Below are 9,412 nucleotides of genomic sequence, written 5' to 3'. Positions count from 1 at the left end.
AGGTCAACATCCTCTGTGCCTCAGAAATCATATCACCACAGATCCACATTACCTGCTTCAATGCAGTTGAACAAGGTAATGAGTCCCAACGGTAATACTCTTACCGCAGTGGGAAGGAACCTCATGAGAGCCCGTAGAATAAGAAGACTGCAGTCAAAAAATGCATGTAAATCACACCTTGGAACAACACAAATGGACATTATGGAACATTATTTTTTATTGCTTACAGCTTTTAAATGTGTTGGATTTAAATGATTTAAATAATGTTGAGCATCTTTGTCATCTTATTGTTTTCAACTGTCTCTTCTTAAACTAAAAGTTTTCCTACACTATTTTCTTTCCCGCTGTGCATTGAGTTGTTAAAATCTCAGCTAAGGGGAAGCATGTCAGGTTCACATTTCAATGGGCACTACAACATGAATAGAGCCATATGACCTTCCCAAACAGAAGTCACAGAACTTGTGTTTTTGTAAAAGGGTGGTTCCCATTTTTTTAAGTGCAAAGGATGTGATTTTGACCATGCAAATCCAGTGAAACTCACGCCATGGCCAGAAAACTCTGCAACCCCTCAATTTACATGTTAAGTAGTGTATTACATTAAAGGCCTCAGAGGGAGTGTGTTAACAAGTAATCTTGAAGCCCATTTAATGCTATCTTAGAAGTGAAGTACATTGTGAAGTCAGAAGATTGTCTGAACATTAAGATGTACTGTAGGTGTACAACGCAAGGACAAAACTGTAGATTTAAAGTTACAAATATTCATGTCTCCCTCAGCGTTAATTGTAGTAACTTTGGTTCTCTCCCTCAACATTTCATTTAGCACCAACATCAGGTCAAAAGTAGTGTTCCACTTGTCTAGGCACATTTTCTGGTGCAAGCCAAAGGACTCGCAACATGTGTGGCCAGAAAATCTAATTAAAAATAGCTGTTAATGAAGCTTAAATAAAGTATTATGTATGATTTGCTAATCCATGTTGTATGAATATACAAGCTGAAGGCAATAGCTCATGTCTCCTAAATGTCAGAGCTCCGTGTCATATAAAACCATACGAACCAACTCTGCCTGTCCTGCTGGCTTTATGACTGTTGTCATGGTAACGGCTCATCCCTGCCCTGTCGATCGGTTGATAGGTTGACAGACGGCCATTAGGGTATTATTGTGACGTCACGTGGGGATTGTGAGGCATAACACAAGGTTGACCCACTTGGCATCAAGAGAGGACCCCTGTCGTCCATCTACTGTCACATGGTCACCCTTCACATCTACACAGGAAGTGACTTTACACCCTTTGTTTTCACAGCAGGGAATCTCATTGCGCTGCTGCTTCCTCTGGTGGGGGGTCTAGGCTGTATGGATCGGTTAGACTGACCTATGGCTTCTAGTGTGTCAGGCCAAGGGCATTTTGAAGTGGGTGAGGTTTAAGGCTTATCCTGGTGGGATTTATGGTGGTGCTGTGGCTGTTCATAACAAGCTGCGAGTGACTGCTCATAGCTCATACACATGTGATGCAGTTACTCACAGACAGCAGTGGACCTCACCAGGCTGAAGCTCTGGAATAAGATCTGAAAGCTTTCATTAAAGCTTTCAGATCTTACAACATTCAACTATGAGGTCAAAGTCAGTTTTAGTTGGACTCCATGAAAACATAATAAGACTGGCTGAATACTGAACAGAACTGCAAGTTTTTAGTGCTTTGTTGTTTTCCATTGAATATAATTAGAGAGAGACTTCACTGTGCTAGTTTGGTGTGATAGTTTGATATCAAAGAACAGCTGTGGTTTATAGTTTTAAAGCATGTAATGCCTTCAGTATAATGGATAATGCCTGGATCTTTTTGCCTTTGAAGCTGATCCTCACTGCCTGTGAAAGATGGTGTGTGAGAGAGATTTTTTTTAAGTCTGTGTCTAAATGGTGTCTTTGCGTTCAAGCATTGTAATATATGTGCATTCGTAAAAATATGCTAGTGTCTGTGTGTGCATGCGTGCGTGCATATGTGCACATTTCCATGTCTGCTTGCATTAGTCCTTCTGATTTGCCCTGGATCTAGAGATGGAGGCCACAGCTGTAACCCACAACCTTCGCCTCCCTCTGTGCTTCGCCGTGTGTAACACCCAGCAAGAGACACCCATGTGTGTGTTAGTCCCAAATATAAAAATGTACTTTCAAATACTGTAGCACTTGCTCACCATGTCTTCATCTTAGAATTAGGTTCAGATTGGTTAGTCCTTTTGAATATGAGGTTAATTCAAGAAGCTAAATTTAAGAAACTACCTGCTCCCTGCATTTTGTAGGATATTGTTAGCATTAGTCATGGAAATGTAGATTTAATAAAGAAAGGTTCAGGAACAATTTTTCAAGTCTATCCTTGGCAATACGCTCATGTCCATATGTGCACTAAATGAGTTATTAGTCACTGTAATCCTGGTCATACTGGCTGTGAAGAAATCCCCTCCAAGAACAACTCCAATGTAAAAGAGGGGGGGGGGGCAGATTCCACAGTCAGTTTCATGTAGTCTAACTTTGCCAAATCAAGTGGATATCTTCCAAAGTTTGGTACAAAACTCTGTCTTTGTGTTATTACCCCTACACTGCTGTCCAATTAGAAGTTAACAATGTCTGACAAAACCCCAAGAGCTAACGTTGGAAGACTCTTAAATGCAATTTTGCAAGGAACAAGAATTATGCACTTTGTCCCCATCACTCACACAGGGAGAACGCTAACGTTATTGCCAGAATGGACAGCAGGAACAATTAATGAGAATAAATCTTTGAATACACATATGGGCATCTAAGTACTGAATTAATTAGACCATTCGAGTCCAAAACATTCTCAAATTATCTTTAAATGTTATATGACAATCTCTTTTGAAAGAAAGGAATCTGTCTGTCTGTCTGTCTGTCTGCCTGTCTGTCTGCCTGTCTGCCTGCCTGCCTGCCTGCCTGCCTGCCTGCCTGCCTGTACATATATGTATTTATGATGTACATACATACTTTGGTCCCCCCATACTCAATAACTGTAGTGACATGCATAAAACAAAGGAAATACTTCCACGGGCAGATCAAAACCAGTTTGTCTCATATGCTCCAAGACTGTGGTGATATTGAAGCAACACGACACACTTGGAACAAATCTTTAGAGCAAACGGACTCACTCAAATCCAAGCTGAAGGCACAGAAAATAGGAACGATCTAAGAACCCAATATGATTGAGCTACTTTATTTAAGGATGTGCTTTATTTTATTTTTAAATGCAGCCCTCATTGTACTTGAAATGATTAGACTGCATATTTATAACATCTGTGTTATAATCAGCCCATTCCTGACAGACAAGTTTTGAACGGGTACTGCACTAGTTGCTATGAAACTGCCATGACTAAACAGTTACGGATGAAGTTGTTCATGGGCATTATATACACTAGTCCACACATGAATTGTTGTTTGAATCTCTGCCTGCTGATTCGCTCAGTGGAGTTTCCATGCAGTTGCCTTCACACCTACAGGTAGGCTGTCCCAACATCCCCACAAAGCGAAATCAGCAAGGTCAAATGGGTGGGAGTGGATGGTTTATGCTGGAACTTGGCCAAGATAACTGCTGCCACACAGATGAGAGGTCAAAGTAAAAAAAAAAAAAAATCCATATTTTATATCATCATACAATTTAATGGTTTAATATTTTCACTTTCCTTTGTTTTACTTTGAAATATGCAGTATTTTTGGTTTATACAGACATATTTTTTGTGCTGATTTGCAGTCAGAATCGGCTTTTTCTGCATTGGTTTGAATTATAGAAAAGATAAGGAATAACATTTTTTAGTCTAACTATGCAAAATATGAGTGGTTAACATGTTGTAGCTGTTAGACCCAAGGACAACTAGGAAACACTATTTTAATAAAGGCATTCACAACACTCTTGAGATCTCTACATTCAATGGAGCATGTTCAGCTCCATTGAATTCACTGTATTTTTTATACTTTTTATTATTACTGTAAGATTTCCTCATCCTGAAAATGAGTATGGTCACAACACCACATCATACAGTTTGAGTGCACTAACTTCAAAAACAGAAACAGTTTTTAGGGCATGGAAAGTTCCATCACCATCATAAGCAATGAAGTGGTGCCACTGTCTTTTACTGGCTTCCTTTCTGGCTCACAGTCTTCAGAGATAGGCTAAAATGAGTGGGTCATCTATCACAACAGCGGGGAGAGTGGTAAATTTATAGCTGTGAAAATAGGCCAGAGCACAGCACTGATGGAACAGATAGAGTGTAATTAGGACAAGGTTAGACTGCTTAACACACACACACACACACACACACACACACATGCCGACATACACACTATTTATTATTAATTACGCACATACATGCAAGTGACAGTTTGTGCATTCACTCACAAACACACGGTAACTCAGAGGCATTCAGTGACTAACAAATTATTCCGTTACTTCTCACTTGAACGCATGAAGCCTCATAACTTAGCAAAAAGCTACGAAAATTCAAATTTCTCAAGCAGTCATAGGCAATTATTGTCTTGCGCACACATATGCTGCACATATTCACACTAATTTACACCCTCACACCTTTTTCTGGGATAAACGCATGCATCAAACATTCTGCTAACTGACACACATCTCCTCCTCCAGTATCATTGGGTGTCTTCTCCTCAACTAAAAACTTGGGCTTTTCTGATTTACGTATGCAGAAATTCAACGCATAACTCTTCTGACACCATCCTTTCTCTTTCTTCCTCATCCTTGCTATCTTCCTTCCCACATGCTGCTTTCTGTCTCTCATCTCCCCCTACTTCTTGATATTTCTTCACCTTTTCCCCGGTGAACAGTTGACAACACATTTACTCATTTTCACACCTTCTCATTCCCTTTAGATTGCTTTCATTTTCACTGCCGTCAAAACCCACACCTTTCTCCCCACAGTTTTTCCCTCACCTCCTTCTGTCCCTTCCTCCTCACCAGCAGTCTGTAAGCATTTGCCTCCCTTGTCACATGTAACTCACATTGCCTTTCTGCACAGCACACAAGCACACACACAAATCTGCCCCCCTGTGTTCCAGGGCAGTGCTGTAAGCCTATGGAGCAGATGGGCTCAGGGCTGACTGACTGAGCTCTGCTCTGACAAACTGCCTCTCTGTATAGTGTTGATGTCCTTTGCACAGCCTCTCATTTAAATCTGGCTGCCTACAGACTTGCCAATCCAGAAATTGGCAACTGGTCTAAAAGGCTACAAGACAGGCAGCCCAGAGGCTTTTTGATCTTGAATCTAGCAATCAGTTTAAATATTTCCATGATGGTAAAGGTTAGGTTTGTGAATGAAGAAGCTGGAAATGAGCATTCTCACTTTATCTTAACTGAGGACACATTTGGATTTGGAAATATTCACAAATATATGAATTCAATGATGATCAGGATGGATTAAATCTTCATTTAGTAATTTATCATAGTCAAATATTGACAGGAGTTTTATTTAAAGCAAATAGGGAAGGCTAAAGACCCTGTAATGATGAAGTGTTTTATATCAAATATGAAGTTCCCTTGTAGGGTTCAACCATTTTGGGATGTTAAAGATCATAACTGATCCCAGTATTTTATATAGTTTGAATTTTGCCCCAGTATTTTACATCTTTATCAGTCGTTTTTATTCATTTTCATCCCAAAACAAATTAGCATCAACTTTTCAGAAATTTAGGCTGAATACTGTCACTCCCTGACAATATAGACACAGAAAGTATCAGCTGCCTCAGAGACAATGTTGCTCTATGAGTTTTTGCTTTTCATCATTTTTGTGTTAACTGATTTGTTCTGAGATGAAAAAGGATCTGTATCAGTGACACCCACACACAGCTTTTCATAAGCATCGCTAATGCTCTCTGTCAGTTCCTGTGACTGACATATGATTCTCTTCACTCTGACTTGAACAAGAAAATCCCCATAAAGAGTTCACCCAAATGTGTGTGTATGAGAGAGAGAGAACTTGCCTACACACTGTATAAAAACATCAGACAGTGATGGAACTTGGCAGACCCATAGTCCAGTTTGTATTGAGTGTGATCGCCCTCTTCTGGTAAGTGGTGTGAACTGCCTGCAGCTTTGAGGATGTGGTGGCTGAGAGAATGAGTCAGGTCATGAATTGGACATGATGCCAATGCCCCTTTTCCCCCCTGAAGGAACAGATTGCAGCTCCCCAGTGCACAAGGCAGGGAGATGCTGCCACCAGACGCTCTAGGCAGGGTGTAAAAACACACACAAACACAGACACATTAACATTGTTGTTCGCACACATTTGTGAGCACACAGTTCTCTGTAAGCACTGGACACTCACATACACACAAACCTAGATACACACACACTTATCCGTCCAGCACCAAGCTAATGAATTAAAGAGCTTGACCTGAACTCTTTTATTTCTCTTGTCTAAGGGTCAGAAATGTCACTTGACTTCTTTTATTTGTTGATAGTGTAGCAGAGTTTTGTCAATTCTAGTCAGCGGTTGCACATGAAGCATAAATATTAGCTGCCAGGCTGGAATTTTCATACAGCTCATTTTGCCTTGCTTAGTGAAAACCACAATAACCTGCAAGACCTCCAAGCACTTTGAGTCATTCTGGTGAGCTTAAGACACCATATTTTTCAGCATTTTTATTGAGAGGCCAAAAGATCTAAAAGATCCAAAAACTTGAGAGTTAAAAAGATGCTGTTGCTTATTGACAGATATGCACTCTAACTGTGGTGGAAAATGTTATTAACACCCCCTTGTTTTGACATTCTGATTAATCTCAAACATTGTTCTGTATGTTCTATAAAAGTTGTTTCTTTTAAGTAGCACATACTCTACAAGTAACATGATTTGTGTATATTTTTATTTTATTAATAATGGCATACATTTATCACTTTACTCTACTCCACCAATGACCTGTAGCCTAAATCTTTGTATGTAAAGATATATCACTTGATTTCCCCAGATTTTCTACCACATTATTGTTGATGTTGAGTTTCAAAACATCCACAGAAATTAAGTGGACATAGGAGCATGTATGGGCACTCTAACAACATCAGGGAGTGTATCGTTAACAGCCCTAAAGTCCCGTGATGCATCCACATAGATGTTTTTCAAGATACAAGTTTATTTTATTTATATAGCAAACAGATTTGTTTCTTTACAAGTATTTTATTTTGCCTCATTAAATTTTGTTTGAGGGCTGTGTGGTACAGACTGTTCTTCCACTTCCATCCAGTTAGCATTGTTGCACCTGTTTGGGGGTGTTACATAATTTCAGCTGGTGTGTTGGAATGGTCACCAACTTAAAATATAGACATTTATAGAAAATGTCAATTAGGTCTATAGACAAATTTACAGTGTGTTTTCTGTTAGAACTCCTTAATTAGAGAGAATAATAAAAGTCACTCACATCAGTTTTTTCTTTTATGTCTGTACCTGAAGACTGTTTTTTCATTTTGCAGTATAATTATCTACAACTACTGAGCATTGACAAAAAAGCTAAAATGTTCCAAATGTGCCCAAAACTTTTGACTGGCAGCGTACAGTTTACAATCCTGCCTCCATTAATAATGCGACTATCACTGTCATTTCAAGCCATACTGGTTGACACATTGAGGAGGGTATGCTAAGCTTAGCTGAGTGGCGTGTCACGACGGGATATGAGGCAGTTAGCTAATGTGGTGTAAAAGGATTTAGAGGATTTGACCCTATCAGTAGAGATGGCTCTCAGAGAGCCTCTTGTAATGACACTAAATGAGTCTGTGCCTGCAGCATGCTAATAATGGTGGCATGAAAGCTGGGTCTATAATTTATATGGAGATTATTTTGCAAACAGCTAATTGCCAGGTGTGTGTAAAAGAAATGTTTGTGTGTGAACACTTTATGTAAAGACAAGGTAACACTTTTACCACACCTGCGATGCAAAACATGTCAGTATCTCAACAGTGAATGACAATCCATTCACATTACGCCATGAATTAAGTGTAATCTTGCCGGTGAGCTGCTCTCTCATGTCCCATCACTTACTGTCTGTCTAGCAGTACACTGCAACATGCAATTATCTCATTTTCTCCAGGTTTTTTTTCTCTCTAAAGGTGACCACAGTGCTTTACAGCAAAGTAGTCACTCTGTATTGTAGATTCAAATTGCCCTTTAACAGGAGTACGAAGTGTGTTTCCTCAATGTTTTTGCTCCTGTCTGCTGTTTCCTGAAGATATGACCAGTATGAGATATGGGTGTTTTTTGGGACCATCTACCAGTTTCCAATTTTCATCTTTTAAGAATGGTCTTAAAAAACACATCAATTGACTTCAAATAACCTGCCTCAATAAGGAATATGTGAGGGGAAAATGTCAGTTGCACTTTTACTGCAGGAGTACATGCAACAACTGACTTCCTTAGCATACATTTACCATTTAAACTGTACATTTATTATAGTAAAACTGGTGAACACAAGTTTTTTCTCAGATCTGCTGGAACATTATATATATTATTCATCTTGTGTCACTCCCATTGAACTCAACTACTTTTTGCCTTCATACATTACACCTACTCTCTCTGATAGAAAAGTGTATTATAACTATATTGAATATCAACCAAAACACATGAAAAATAATCATAATAGTAGTCATTTTTAGTTAATGACATTGATATGAAATGTGTAATGTTAGCACTAGTATCCAACAGCAAATGATGAATGCAGGAAAAAAAAAACATTAGCAATAGCCACCCCAAAATGTTCCCTTATTTGGTTCACAAACTGTAGCAAAGGAAACAGTCATGTAGTGTTTCAGATAACCTGTAATCCCAAAGCAGAACAGTAATCTTTAAAACTGCAGTGACTGAACTACACCAACAGAATATGAGAATGCACTATGCGTACTGTTGAGTTTTCAAAATACCTATGTATATATATATATATATATATATATATATATATTTAACAATGGGACCCTCTTTAAAATGCACAGAGGAAAAGTGTTATACATAGATACTCACCATACTTTATTTTGTCATATCTTCCTAAAAGGAATTATATTCCTCACAATGTCTCCCTTTGTTGAGGACGAGTGCAGAACAGGTAGTGCTGGTTGAATGGTAGATCCCTGCACTTTTTCACGACCAAATTAGATTTTATGTTGATGATTATTACATACCTACACCAGTTAATTAGCCATTTATACCATTATTACATGCCTACACTGGTTTATTAGCCACATAAACTAGTTAGTGCATAGATATCAGAAGTCTCTGTCACCTTCACTTTGCTTTTACATAATATCACTCATCCATTACCATCCATCATTTTCTATGACGAGACGTACCATATCTGCAGCCTTGCCAGGCAGGGCATTTGCACAGCTTGACTAGGAGGACAAGGCAGTGTAGCTGCCAA

The sequence above is a fragment of the Scomber japonicus genome, chromosome 3 (assembly GCF_027409825.1).
Source record: "Scomber japonicus isolate fScoJap1 chromosome 3, fScoJap1.pri, whole genome shotgun sequence".
In the NCBI taxonomy this organism is placed as follows: Eukaryota; Metazoa; Chordata; class Actinopteri; order Scombriformes; family Scombridae; genus Scomber; species Scomber japonicus.
Note: the sequence above shows the minus strand (reverse complement) of the source record.